Genomic DNA, 15,443 nt, shown 5'->3' with positions numbered 1-15,443 from the left:
GAAGAAGAAGAAGAAGAAAAGGAAGAAGAAGAGAAGGAAGAAGAGAAGGAAGAAGAGAAGGAAGAAGAAAAGAAGGAAGAAGAGAAGAGGAGAAAAAGGAAGAAGAAAGAAGACGAAGAAGACGAAGAAGAAAAAGAAGAAAAGAAGAAAGAAGAAGAAAAGAAGAAAAGAAAGAAGAAAAGAAGAAGAAAAGAAGAAAGAAGAAGAAAAGAAGAAGAAAAGAAGAAGAAAAGAAGAAGAAAAGAAGAAGAAGAAGAAGAAGAAGAAGAAGAAGAAGAAGAAGAAGAAGAAGAAGAAGAAGAAGAAGAAGAAGAAGAAGAAGAAGAAAGACACAAACATGGGCCCAGAGAGATTGCACAATACGCAGGCACTTGCTTTGCACATGGCCCTCCCTGGGTGTGAGCAGCATCCCATATGGTCTCCTGAGCCAGGAGTGACTATTGAATGCAGAGCCAGGAGGAATCACCGAACACCGCCGGTGTGGCCACAAAAAGCAAACCAAAACCAAAAGACACAAATAACAGTTAACACAAGAGTTATAAAAACAACTAAGTAGCCTAACAGCAGTGACAGACTAGCAGCTCTCTCACAACACTGTGGGCTGGGGAAATAACCATCCGGAAGACCTGACAGCAGATTTCTTCGCAGAGTCTCTGACTTTTCACCACAGCACTGGCATTGTGCTCTCAGTGTTTCAGTGAGACCAGAGAAAGGTGGCCTTTAGGGAATTCCCTCTGTAATTCTGACTTGGGAACCCAGAATCTTAGTACCCTGACTTTAGTTAAACCACACCATGTCACTGAATGAATAATATAGGGGAACTATAAGCACATGTGCCTTTCACCTCTGTTAATGCCATTTCACTTCTTAAATTCATGATAAAAAAATTTTTTTTTAAATCGTGGCTGTCTAGCACTAGTAAATCACATTAAGCTCTCACAATGCTAGGAACTAGATGAAAGGAGTTTCCAAAAGGAAAATTAAGAGGTGCTATGAGAAAGCTGTTCAGGGGAACCTCAGTGCCCAGAGGCTCTTAGGTATCCACTAACCCTGAGGTTTGTTTCCTCCTTGCTGAGTATCTCGGCCCATTCATTACCACCAAATCAGGACTCTAGTACCTGAGGTCCAAATCTACAAAATACTCTGTATTCATCTCAATAAAATCAATAATTGGGAGAGAGGGACTGAGCGGTAATATGGTGGGCACTGCCTGCCTCGCAAGCAGTGGAACATAGTTTGATCCTACATCTTACCGTCCCCAGGAGCGCTGCCAGAGTGCAGAGCCAAAAATAACCCCTGACCACTTCTGCCTGTGGCCCAATACAATAAAACACTGAGTGGGAAAGTCTGAAGCTGCAATTTGAAAGTTTTAAAAGGGGGACACTCTTAGATGTATAAGACCCTCAAATTCTCATGTGCTACAGTGCCCTAAAATCTCCCCCTTAGGGGTCTGTTAGGATTGGGGACTCCTACACCTATGGACAAGGCCGGAGCTTATTGAGGTTTCAGGTTGGGCCCTGTAGGATTATTCTTAGCAGAAAATCAATCAAATCTGATGGAAAAAGAAGTGGGAAAAGCAAAGTTCCAAGTCCCACCTCCTCCCCGGGGTTAAGAGCTAAGATCTACAGAACTGGGCCCTGGGAATGCGCTCCTCCCAGGTTCAGAGAGGGTCGGGGAACCTTTATACCCCCCCAAATGACCCAAGGGGCTAGACGCAAGATCAGGAGACAGCTCTGCGCGTCCCGGCCGAAGTTGCGTTTCGGGGCCGGCTGGCACCGCTTACCTCGACGGTCGGCGGGTCGCGGGTCGGCGACGGGATCCGGCTGGCAAGACAACGCAGTGCTCCGCGCTTCTGCGGCCTCGGCCCGCCCGGGGAGAGGAAGTAGTGTCGGCCCTGCCCTGCCCTGCCCACGCAGCGCGCAGACGTGAGGGGCTCCTTGGTCGCAGCGCCTGGAGGTGCAAGGGCGCGGGCTGCCCGCGGGGAGCAACAGAGGCGGATCCGACCCCGGACCTGCTGCGGCTTGCACGCTCACCTCGCTGACTCCTGGATTCCCCTTATCTGCTCCAGCCCAGCAACTGGGAGATTGACCTCAGAGCTAAAAAACTGGATGGCTGGAAAAGTGGTGTGTGTAATGTGCGTGCGTATGTGTGTGTGTGTGTGTGTGTGTGTGTGTGTGTGTGTGTGGGTGCAACTTGTAGAATGACCTCAGAGCAAAAAACTGTTCCGATTGCTGGAAAAGTTGTGTGTGTGTGCGTTTGTGCAACTTGTAAAATGACTTCAGAGCAAAATCCTGTTTTGATGGCTGGGAAAAGTGTGTGTGTGTGTGTGTGTGTGTGTGTGTGTGTGTGTGTGTGTAACTTGTAGAATGACTTCAGAGCAAAAATTGTTTGGAGTGCTGAAAAAGTTATGTGTGTGTTGTGTGTTTGCAACTTGTAGAATGACCTCCAACTTGTAGAATGACCTCAGAGCAAAAAACTGTTCCGATTGCTGGAAAAGTTGTGTGTGTGTGTGTGTGTGTGTGTGTGCAACTTGTAAAATGACCTTAGAGCAAAATCCTGTTCCGATTGCTGGAAAAGTTGTGTGTGTGTGTGTGTGTGTGTGTGTGTGTGTGTGTGCAACTTGTAAAATGACCTCAGAGCAAAATCCTGTTTTGATGGCTGGAAAAAGTGTGTGTGTGTGTGTGTGTGTGTGTGTGTGTGTGTGTGTGTGTGAAACTTGTAGAATGACTTCAGAGCAAAAAACTGGAGTGCTGAAAAAGTTGTGTGTGTGTGTGTGTGTGTGTTTGCAACTTGTAGAATGACCTCCAACTTGTAGAATGACCTCAGAGCAAAATTCTGTTTTGATGGCTAGAAAAATGTGTGTGTGTGTGTGTGTGTGTGTGTGTGTGTGTGTGTGTGTGTGTGTGTACAACTTGTGGAATGACCTCAGAGCAAAAACCTGTTTCGATTATTGGAAAAGGGATGTGTGTGTGTGTGTGTGTGTGTGTGTGTGTGTGTGTATTCCTTTCCTCCACTCCCCGCGCCCCCTCGGCTCAGGAGCGACCCCCTCCCGGAGAGCGGATCCCTTGTGGCCTCCTTAGACCGGCGGTTTCGATAGTCACAGATGGCTCCACCAAAGCCCAAGCACCGGTTTCTTTTGCAACGGTTCTTCCAACATGTTTACTTCAGTCTTCTCCGCGTTTGCTTCCTCTTTGGGTGCAGTTGCGCAAGGGCCTATCGCGGTGGCCGGGGGCGCGCGCGGGAGTGGAGAAATAAAGGGTTCAGCTCGCAAGCCTGCCGGTCCAACCCGCTTCCCCAAAACTCCCCTCCGCCTTCTGCGGTTTCTTCTGGAGCCAGAAGTGGGGTGTCGGGGAGGGAGGGGGGACTGGACACTGCAGATAATTTCATAGTTATCAGTCTGATCCCAGCAAAGTTTACCAAAGGCATTCAGTTGATGGGCAAGGCTGTGGCCTCTTACGTATTCCTGAAATTTTATGTACCCCGGGAAGGGAAGTAGGGACTCTCTATTTATTCAATGTGCAATTCTTTGATCAAGAGATTTCACATCTAAGAATGAGTTATTAAAATCTAACGATGAAATAACTAATGCACAAGACTATTCTTGACCGCAGGGTCTGAAAGTGTTGCTGAGAACTGGCTGCAAATAACGACTACTGGGGGTGGCGGGGAGTTTCCTGGGAGAAAGTTGCGAGATCTAAAAATACAGAACTTAAAATTTGTTGAGATTTGGAAATGAAGTTGAATTAACTTCTCTTCCCTGGAACAGCGGTGTTTCCAAGCTTTATGTGGGGTGAAGATAACAAAGTTATAAAAGACTGTTCAGTCATTCATTTAATGAGAAAAGATTAATTATAACAAAAAATAGTAGTGAAAAAAATTACTGCTCTCATGAATGTTGAGGGGTAAAGACAGATGATTAAAAAAGTTGCTATTTACCATGCCAAACAATATTAAGTGTTTTGGTTTTTAAAATGAGGAGCCATTGAAAGATTTTTGATGAGCACATGATTTGTTTTTTTTTGTTTGTTTGTTTGTTTGTTTTTGGCTACAGGTGTTACTCCTGGCTCTGCATTCAATGCTCTAGAAACCATATGGGATGCTGGTCATTGAAGCAGGGACAGTGTTCAAGACAAATACCCTACCTGCTGTGTGGGAATTTACTGCTGTTCAAGTTATTGAACAGTTATTGACCCTGTTCAATATTTTAGAACCTCAAATGAAGATTTGGCAACCTTAATTGCACTCAGAACTACATTTAAATGTTGGCCGTAAACATTGTATATAAGATTAGCACAAATTATTTCCCTAAGGCATTTGGGTTACCTTATTCAAGTCTTTATTCAATAGACATTTAAATTATAGTTTTTATTACTTTAGATAATAATTGGGCATCTAGGTTGATTCCAACTTTTAGTTATTGAACTGAGTGCTGCAATGAGTAATGAATGAATGACGTGCATTAAATTCTTTAGAATGAGTGTTCTTTTGTCCTGGTGATAGATACCTCAAAGTAGAATTACTGGATCATATGGCAGGCTTGATTCTGAATTTACTGAGAATTCTCTATACTGTTTTCCGTAGGGGTTGGATCAGACAGCACTCCCACCAACAGTGGATGAGATTTTCTTTTTACCACATTCTCACCAACACAGATCGTTCCCGGTATTTTTGATATGTGCCATCCTCACTGGTGTATGCTGATATCTCATTATCATCTTGACTTGGATTTCCCTAATGATGAGTGGTAATTAGTTTTTTGCATATGCCTGTTGGCCATCTGTTGGTCTTCCTCAAAGGTGTCTGTTCATTTTCTCTCCCCCTTTTTAATGGGGTTTTTAGGTTTTGTGGGGTTAACTTTTGTGAGTACCTGTATAACCTAGATATCAAACCTTTATCTGCTGTATCGAGTGCAAATACTTTTTTCTACTCAGATATCTTTTAGTTTTAGGCCATATTTCTTTTGTCATACAGAGCTTTTTAGTTTGATGTAGTCCCATTTATTCAGATTTTAGTATCTAGTCCTTTTCATTGGTATCCTATCACTGAAGACTCCTTTAAGGTCTAAGTCTTGGAGTGTTCTGCCTGTGTTTTTCTGAATGAAGTTTACGGATTCATGTCTAATCTCAAGGTCTTTGATCCATTTTGAATTGACTTTTGTGTGAGCTATGGATCGATATTAGAAATGGTTATCTAACTGTCCCAGCACCATTGAAGAAACTGTCTTCATTCCATTTCATGTTCTTGATTCTTTTGTCAAAGATTAATTGAGTATAAACTTGGGGGTTTGTCACTGGACATTCTGTTCTAATTCATTGGTCAGAAAGTCTGTCTTTGTCCCAACACCGTGCTGTTTTTATTTTTGTGACTTTATAGTAGGGCTTCAAGTGAGGTAATGAGATGCCTCCTAGTTTCTTATTTTTCAGTATGGTTTTAGACTATTCTGGGTCTTTTATGATTCCACACTAACCTTATAATTGACTGCTCTAAGTCCTTGAAGAATGTTGTCTGAATTTGGATAGGGATTGGATTGAATCTATATAGTAGATTAGATAAAATGGTCATTTTGATAATACTGATTCTTCTAATCCAGGAGCATAGAATGTTTTTCCTTGTCTTTTTCAATTTCTTTCTAAAGTGTTCTGAAATTTTCTGTGGTATGTCTCTCACTTCTTTGGGTCTAAGTCTCTCACCTCTTTTGTTAGGTTGATTCCTAGATACTTTATGGTTTTTGACACTATTTTAAATGGTTTAGACTCTTTGATCTCTTTCTCCTCTGAGTCATTATTTGTATAAAGGAATGCGATGTCTTTTGTGTATTGACTTTTGTACTTTTGTAGTGGCCACTTTACTGTATGTATGTATGTATGTATGTATGTATGTATGTATGTATTTATTTATTTATTGTTTCTATGAGTTTTTAGTAGATTCTTTAGGATCTTTGGTGTATATTATCATTCCATCTGCAAATAGAGTTAGCTTGACTTCCTCTTCCAATTTGGATACCCTTTGATTTCCTTCTCTTGCTTGATTGCTATTGCTAGGACTTCTAATACTATGTTGATTAAGGTGAAGACAATGGACATTCTTGCCTTGTGCCTGACTTCAGTAAACCTTTAGGTTTTTAAGCAGCAGATTTAAGGGACCTAAGGAATCCTCTGCTTAGAGTATCTTGTCTTCAATTAACACCTTTCTAAAAGAAGCAGTGTGAAGTATTCGATTGAAACTATCACAATCAGGAGGCATTTGTTTGTTTTCACTCAGACCAGCTCCTGACAATAAGGTTAGTGTTTTAATGTTTGCCTCTTTAATCACAGATTTATTGAACAGATGATGCACAAGTCCTTTGAAAACTGTAAACAGAAACAAAAGTAACCTCAGACTTCTGTGATCTATGCTCTACTATACTGTGGATTCTGCCAAAGAAGAAGTGGTAAGCTGAAATGATTTAGAGAAGGAACCCTTGGTGGGAATCTTAAAGTATGAGAGTATGAGGAAGAGTCAGGGTTAGAAACCTCACCTTTTATTTCATCTTGCTAGCAGCACATTTGCTTAGTCTCTGAGAAAATAAAATATCATGAAAATAAGAGACTCTTGTGTTTCCCTGCTAACATTCCAATGGATATAAGTGGTTACTTTGAATTAATGTTATACCTGGTGATTTAATTCTCTGTACTGTGAATTGTGTTTTACTGAGGTGCATTATCTCCCCTCCAAATATCCACTGAAACCTCAGAATGTTATCCTATTTAGTAGCTGATGTAAATTTGTTTGCAGATGTAAAGAAATTTTCAAAGGGGGCATCCAATATCTTTTTGAAGACACTAAGACACAGAGGAAACACAGAGGTGATGGCCATGTAATGACAGAGCAGATATTAGAATGATGCTGCTACAAGTCAAGGGGAGTCAGCGATTTCTGGCAATTACCCCAAGTAGGAAGAGACAAAGAGGGAGGGTGTCATCTAGAGAGCCTTCAAAGGAAATATAGCCTTCTAATCTCAGGCTTCTTTCCAGACAGTAAGAGGAAACATTTCTTTTGTCTTTACCTACCTAGATAGCAGTAGGCTGTTTGGGAGCTCTAGGAAGCTAATGTGGCACTTTTGTTTTCATTGGAAACCTTAGAAATTGAACCCACCAGCCTTTTAGTTTGTTTCTAGTTGTGCTAATCTTATTTGATTGATTGGGAATATATAGACATTAGTTTAATCTATCTTAGTTTTGGGAGGTTTTGGAGACTCCCTTAAATCTAATTACAGCTTTTTTTTTTGCTTTATTATTTGTATTATTTTATATTTGTATTTGTATATTTTGTATATTTTTATTTGTATTATTTTATATTATGTTATAATATAATAATATGATTTATTATATTAATTGTAACATAGCTTCATATAAAATTCAAGAAACAAAAATAAATGCAGCACAAAGAGCAATTCTGTTAATACTGACGTAGAGATGAAAGGTGGAATAGGAACTCTGGATGATTTAAAATTCAAAAAGATCAGGGCTTTTGTGTTACTACTAGATATCTTTGTACTGATTTCAGGAAATCCGTTGTGTCAGAACTATTGTGTGCATTTCATCTGCTTTGGACTGCTAACTTACAGGATAGATTTTTACTTATTTGTTTAACAGCTGATGCGATCAGATACTGTATGGCCCAACTGGAACACTGTGGAGAGTGAGTGGAAATGCTACTATTGGGGCAAGAGAGTTAAATGGGGTTGGCCATGGGAAATGGAGACTTACAAGCTTTTCACAGTGAGTCCGATCTTAATGGTCCTAAACATCAGTGAGGGAGATCTCCAGGACTATTTGCTTCTGCTTCTGACTTAGACTATGCAAATGCAATCTATTTTGTATAGTTTTCTCTGGCTTTCTAGATGTAGCCATTCTGTTTATAACTTCTACTGTGTGCTATCCAAACAGGATCTTATTGTAGGATCTTATTGCTGTTGTTGTTGTCGTCACACTGCCATGTTATTGAAGGTGTGCCAGGGCTTTCACACACATCCAAGATATGTGTTCTATTCAGTCCCACACCTAATTCTGTATAATGTTTAAATGTTTGTCTCATTGTTTTGTGCTTTTCTCAGTCTATTGATAATGCAAGCTATAATGGACAGGTCTTATGGCCCTTGTTATGATTGCAAGATGCCTTGGAGCAGTAACCATCAAGTCACTTGAGAAACTGAAGTTATATTATATGATTTAGAATTACACAACAGAGGGTCTGGAGAGATAGCACAGATAGCCTTGCAAGCAGCTGATCTAGGACCAAAGGTGGTTGGTTCGAATCCCGGTGTCCCATATGGTCCCCCGTGCCTGCCAGGAGCTATTTCTGAACAGACAGCCAGGAGTAACCCCTGAGCACTGCCCAATGTGGCCCAAAAACCAAAGAAAAAAAAAGAATTACATAACAGAGGCTAGAGAGATAATACTGCTGGTATGGTGCTTGCCTTGCATATGGCCTGTCTGGATTTGATCCCAGGTATCCCATATGATGATATGGTGCTTGGAAACACCATTAGGAGTAATTCCTGAGTGTAGAATCTGGAGCTTCCCCTACACATTGCCAGATATGGCCCAAAGCAAAAAGCAAACAACAACAAGAAAGAATTATACAGTAGGTTGAAGATATAGTACAAGGAATATGGCTTTTGTTTTGCATCTTGACAACCACTATTTGAATCCCTGGCACGACATAAGATCCCCTGAGCACTGCCAGACAGGGATTCCTTCTGAGCAAAAGAGTTAAGAACAATTTTCAATGTAACCCCTTTAAAATGCTTCAGCATCGAACCCCTAATTTTCCACATGGGCAATTCAGCACCGAACCCCTAACCTCCCAACCACCGCCCACCCCTAACTTTGATTTCAGCACTGAATGCCTCACCACCCACCCCCAAAGGGGGATTTTCGTATGAGTCACCCACAGCCCAATCGGGCAGAACACCCCACCTGGCAAAAATTTATTTCTATGGCACTTTTGACTGACTTTTGGCAGTGGAGGGAGTGGAGGAAAACCTCACTGACAGGCAGGCACAGCACACAGACACCACATTGCCTGGGGGTGGAACAGGCGCCTTTTCACATCATATAGTCACCCACATGTGGTACTCCTCGCCACGTGGAGTCTGGTGCCCTCCAGTGAAGTCATCAGCAACGTGCGTGCCAAGCGCTAGGTGCAAGGGCACATCAGTGTCCCTCTCAACACCACCCTCATGCCCACCCTCCCAGCACACAACATGCTGTGGGCGGAGGCAGTTGACGTCATCCCTGAGAAACCGTGACTCTGAGTGTATATGCTGGCAGGTATCTTGGCAACCAAACAGCGCTCACTGCTGGCGGGCCGGATCAGACTCCTCTGCAGGCCGCATGTGGCCTGTGGGCCATAGTTTGAAGACCCCTGAATTAGATGAGGAGGAACAGAAGAAAGAAGAGCATCAGGAGGAGGAAAACAAGGAGAATTAGGAGAATAGAGGAGGAAGAGGAGAAGAAAGAGAAGAAAAAAAAAAGGACAAAGGAAAAAGCACAATTCCCAACAAGTCAATTTTCTAAATTAATCAAAACCTGTTAAAACAAATGAGGAACCCCAGAGAGGGAAGGCCTGACTGATTTTTCTTTTCTATCTAATCCTATATGATGCTCTGGCAATGTGTTTATTTGCCAAGTCCTCTTCAAAAGGAATGCCTCGGCATCAGGCATGAACTCAGGGCTTGGAGAGAGTTCAAGGAGCTGAGTGCATATTTATTTATACACAAGACACCCAAATTTAACCCCTGGCACCACATAGTCCTCTAGGTATTACTGGGAGAAACCCTCAAGTACAGAGCCAGGAGTAGTCCCTGGGTATCAATAGGTATGGCCCCCAAGCAAAATAAAATAAAAATAAAATGACAACAACAAAAAAGCAAATTAAGCTAGGCATTTGCTCACCAAGAAGAAAGGTAGCAGTCATTCAAAGACAAGAGTTTGCCCTTTCCATGTCTAGATCTCCAGTTAGTTATTAGAAGAGACCTCTGCTGAATTGTTCTGCTAATTGAATGGATCAATTACTGATGCACTCATCTATGCCTGTGACATTTGTAAAACCAGGATAATTGCAGATATTAGAATAATGGAGAGGATTAAGATTTATCGGAGTAATATAGTATTTTGATGGGATTAAATGAGCCAACAGTGAGTGATGTTTATGCAACATTGAGCCTGCTCTGGTGTCCCTCAATTAGAAGTCAAGATCCTGGTGTATCTGGTGTAATAGTGGTTTGGTATAGCTGCAGGTAATTCCTGAACTTGGTGGACTCAACATGACATTTGCAAACAGAAGACGTAAACTGTCCAGGAATCCATGCCATTTTGTATTTGTTCTTTGGAATAACTTAAGGACTCTGATATGTCAGATCAACTACCAAAATGAGAAGTAGAGTGGGACAGATAAAACATTATTCTGAGAAGGAAAACTAGAATTAATATTAGAGAATCTCTTCTCCTGAAGACAGATATGCAGATCAAGAATGACCACCCCGGGATAGAGATTACTTTGATTATAGATCAGATTATGAACATTCAAGAATAGGGCATTCTTTTTTTAATAATATTTATTGTAACCAAAGTGAATTATGAATCTCTCACGGTAATATTTAAGGTACATAGTGACAGTGAATCAGGGCCATTCCCACCACCAGTGCTGTCCACCTTCCACCCCTGTTCCCAGCATGCACCCCATATCTCCCTCCTTTGAAGGATAGGACATTCTTATGGAGAAAGCATGAAATCACGAAGCAGGTACCAAGAAAAACTCAGAGAAAGAGAATGAGATGAGGATTGGAAACAGTCCCAGAGAACACTGTCTTCTTCAAGAAGCCCAGAACTTTCATTGACCTATGGTTTCCACTCTGGATGAACCTTCAGCAAGGAAGAAAAAGAAGCGGGATCCTCTCTTTACTCACATGAGAAGAGTTTATATTCCTCCCACAAAGCTCAGAATGATGCAGGAACAGATTACAATTAAGAATAGTTTAGCATAACATCCTCATACCAGAGGATGAGTTAGGATGAGCCTCCCAGGTCTAAAGTAGTCAAGCAATGGTCTTATCAACAAAGTCAACATTTCTATTATAGGTATTGTACATCTTTAACCAAAAATAGGTATGCAGAAAGAAATAACAAAGCTTAGAGCAGAAATCAATGAACAGGAAATTCAAAAAATAATTTGAAAGATCAATAAAAGCAAAAGTTGGTTTTTTTGAAAAATCAACAAGATTGATAAACCACTAGCAAAACTCACAAAGAAAGGGAGAGAGAAACTTAGTAAACAGGATTAGAAATGAAATGGGGGAGATCACTACAGACACTACAGAGATTCAAAGGATAATCAGAGACTACTTTGAGAAACTCTAGCCACAAAACATGAAAACCTGGAAGAAGTGAATAAACTATTGGACTCATAATCTTCCATGGTTGAATCAGGATGATCTAGCATATCTAAACAGACCCAGCACTATTGAGGAAATTAAAATGGTAATCAAAAGTCTTCCCAAAAACCAAAAGCCTACCCACATGGATTCACTAACAAATTCTTTCAAATCTTTCTAGAGGAACTATTACTAATCCTTTTCAGGCTTTCATGAAATTGAAGAACAGAAATACTCCCAAATAGTTTTTACAGAGCTAACATCACTCTGATACCAAACCAGGCAGAGATGCTGAAAAAAGAAAACAACAGATTAATATTTCTGATGACCACAGATGCAAAGTTACTCAACAAAATCATAGCAAATAGGATCCAATAGCTCATCATATGCTATGACCTAGTAGGTTTCATTGGAGGGATGCAAGGATAGTTCAATATACACAAGTTCATCAACATAATACACCATAGCAACAAAAGGAAAAATAAAAACCGCAGATATAGATGCTGAGAAAGCATTTGATAAGGTCTAAAACCCACTCATGATAAAACTCTTAACAAGATGGGAATGGAAGGAACTTTTTTCAATATAGTCAAGGCCATCTACCACAAGCCAGTGGCAAATATTATTCTCAATGGAGATAAACTAAGAACCTTTTCTCTAAAATCTGGTACAAGTCAAGGCTGCTCCCCTTACCACTCCTATTTAATATAGTACTGGAAGTACTTGCCATGGCAGTTAGGAAAGAAAAGATATCAAGGGCATCCAGATAGGAAAGGAAGAAGTCAAGTTTTCACTGTTTGAAGATGACATGCTAATATAATTAGAAAACCCTAAAGACTGCCAAAAAGCTTCTAGAAACAATAGATTCATATAGTAAAGTGGCAGGCTACAAAATTAACATGCATAAATCAGTGACTTTCTTGTACACCAATAATGATAGAGAAGAAATGGACATTAAAAAACAATCCCATTCACATTAGTGCCATACAAATTTAAATACCTTGGAATCAACTTAACTAAAGGGGTGAAGGACCTATACAAAGAAAACTACAAAACACTGCTTCAAGAAATAAAAGAGGACACAGGGAAATGGACACATACCCTGTTCATGGATTGGGAGGATTAACATCATTAAAATGACAATTACTCCCTAAAGCATTGTACAGATTTAATGTAATTCCTATAAGGATACCCAGGAGATTCTTCAAAGAAGTGAGTCAAACATTCCTGTATTTATTTGGAACAGTAAACACACACAAATAGATAAAGCAACCCTTAGGAAAAAGATCAGAGGCATCACTTTCTACAAGTTTAAATTGTACTTACTACAAAACAATATTAATTAAAACAGCATGATACTGGAATACAGACTCTCATATCAATGGACTAGATTTAAGCATTCAGAGAATGTTCCCTAGAAATACATTCAATTAATCTTTGACAAAGGGGCAAGAAAAGCAAAATGGAGCAAGGAAAGCCTTTTCAACAAGTGGTGCTGGGACAACTGGTCAGTCACATGCAAAAAAAGTGAACTCAGACCTCTATCTAACACCATGCACAAAGGTCAAATAAAAATGAGTTAAAGACCTTGATATCAGTCCAGAACCATAGGATATATAGAAGAACATGTAGGTAAAACACTCCGTGATGGGGCCGGAGAGATAGCACAGCGGTAGGACATTTGCCTTGCATGCAGAAAGACGATGGTTCAAATCCCGGCATCCCATATGGTCCTCTGAGCCTGCCAGGAGTGGTTTCTGAGCATAGAGCCAGGACTGACTCCTGAGCGATGCAGGGTGTGATCCAAAAACCAAAAACCAAACCAAAACAAAAAACACTATGACATTGAGATTAAACTCATCTTCCAGGAGGAATCAGCACTGTCAAACAAATGGAAGCAGAGATAAACAAATGGAACTATATTAAGCTGAGAAGCTTCTGCACCTTAAAGGAAATAGTGACTAGGATATAAAGACCATCCACATAATGGTCACACCCAGCATATGAGATGCTTTTTCTTTTTTTAGTTGTTTTTGGATCCTACCTAGTTGCTCAGGGTTTACTTTATTCTGACTATATTCAGAAATCATTTCTGGTAAGACTCATGGGACCATTTGGGATGTGGGGAAACGAAACTTAAATCTTGAGCTGGAATTGGCCATATGCAAGGCAAATGCTCTATCTGCCCCAAAGGAAATATATCTTAAAAAAGAATTCTTCTGGTCATATATTTCCTTTCATGTATGTGAACAATAAATATGATATTATAGTCTTTTGCTACTCCTAATTTCTACTTAAGCAGAGCTCTCAAACTTATTATTCTGGTAATTAATGAACTTAGAAGGTTAATATATAGTCACATGCTATTTAGATGTTGAATTAATGTGTATGAATCACTTTATCCAAATAGTTGCTAAACAATTCTGTATACCACCTGCAACATACGATTTATATTTTCCAGAAGGGAGACCTGTCTAATCAGAAAATAATTCTTTAGACCCCCTTCCCTCTATAACGATCTTGAATATTTTTTCTCTCCTGAGGTTCCCTGATTATTCTTACTCAGTGGTTAGACAGATCTATAGATGAGTTACAAAAGGAAGTGGCATTTCAGCAGCAGATATCCTAGAAATGGTGAATAAGTATGGGAGCTAGAGTCCGCCATGGTGGAGGTTAAAGCACCATTTATTTCCCCTGACTCATAAAAAAGGATGTGCTCCTTTCCACACTGCTTTTTTCTAGTGACTGATGCTTGAGCCGAGTAAATCTTCCTTGTTCTCTTACGAAGGGGCCACCTCTGTGTTATTCATTTCTTCACTGCCTTTGCTTACTGTTCAGCTCATCTGCTTTTGTGCACTAGGAGGTCACTTTCCCCTCTAGAATCATTTCACTTACTGTGGCATTATTCAGTGATTGTGCAGTTTTTATTTTTAACTTCTCTCTGGAAGACTAACCCACCATCTTCTTCCCTTTTCCCCCACAAATCTTTCCCCTAGTTTTATGACCAATTGGTCATAATCAGTTAACTACTTCTTTATTTATTTTTAGGAAAAGAATAACTCAATGGGGGAAAATATACAAAGCTTACAGGAACCAGTTTAAGGATATTCCTGGTCATTTATACATATATTCATAAAGACATCATAGATTTTGACATATTCTTAAACTCTGACATACACCAATTGCAATTTTAAGCAAAATAGATGTGCATTCATTCAGATTGAGGACTAAAATAATAGGTTGAATTAATTATTCATATTAAATGTATCAATATTAAAATCTTTATTCAGAGGCTAGATATATACTTACAGACCATTGATCTGATTTTGACCCCTGATACCATATATGTCCCTTGAGCCCTTTCAGGACTGATCCCTGAAATAAGAGCCAGGAATAACTCCTGACCACTACTGGGTGTGACCCCTTAAGATAAAAATAATATTTATTCAATGGTAGCATTTTTGTAGGGCTATTTAGTACTACCTCTCCCTTTGTCTCTTGAATTTCTTTTTTAATTTTAGATGCCATGTTTACAATGCTGATATTGATAGAGTTTCAAACATACAATATCCATACCACCCATATGGTGTTCCCCTCATCCCGCTCCTACCACCACTCCTCCAACAGTGTTTTAAATTTTGAACAACTGTAGGGTCAAAGTTAGGAATCCGGCAGATGGAATTAAAACAAGGGTTTTGTGTGTGGTGGATTAACTTTTTGGTTGCTTCTGTGCATTGGCATGTATAAATAACTGCAATGAACCTGGAGTACATATATTTATTAAAGTTAGGTTTTCACTCTATCTAGATAAGTGCACAGAATTGCTGGATCATTTAGTAGTTTCATTTTTAATTTTTGAGGAACCTTTGTACTGTTTTGCATAATAGCTATAGCATCTTACATTTATACCAATAACATACAAGATTTCCCTTTTCCTTTTCTCACACCCTTATCAAAAAACCAGAAAAAGAAACCAGAAAAAGAACCCTCAATTCCAAATTTCTTTCTTTTTTGTCCACACCTGTGG

At 40.0% G+C, this 15,443-nt stretch overlaps 1 protein-coding gene across 1 annotated transcript in view; it reads right to left on the bottom strand.

Annotated features, from left to right (window-relative positions):
- APBB1IP (amyloid beta precursor protein binding family B member 1 interacting protein) overlaps positions 1-1,799 on the bottom strand; it is a 92,462-nt gene extending 90,663 nt beyond the window's left edge. Inside the window, exon 1 of the mRNA XM_049777840.1 lies at positions 1,784-1,799. The gene's annotated coding sequence lies outside the window, so the exon portion shown is untranslated. The remainder of the gene's footprint in view (positions 1-1,783) is intronic.
- Positions 1,800-15,443: the final 13,644 nt, after the last annotated feature.

This window comes from Suncus etruscus, chromosome 7, assembly GCF_024139225.1.
Source record: "Suncus etruscus isolate mSunEtr1 chromosome 7, mSunEtr1.pri.cur, whole genome shotgun sequence".
Classification (NCBI taxonomy): Eukaryota; Metazoa; Chordata; class Mammalia; order Eulipotyphla; family Soricidae; genus Suncus; species Suncus etruscus.
This window is presented reverse-complemented; position numbering and strand designations above follow the sequence as displayed.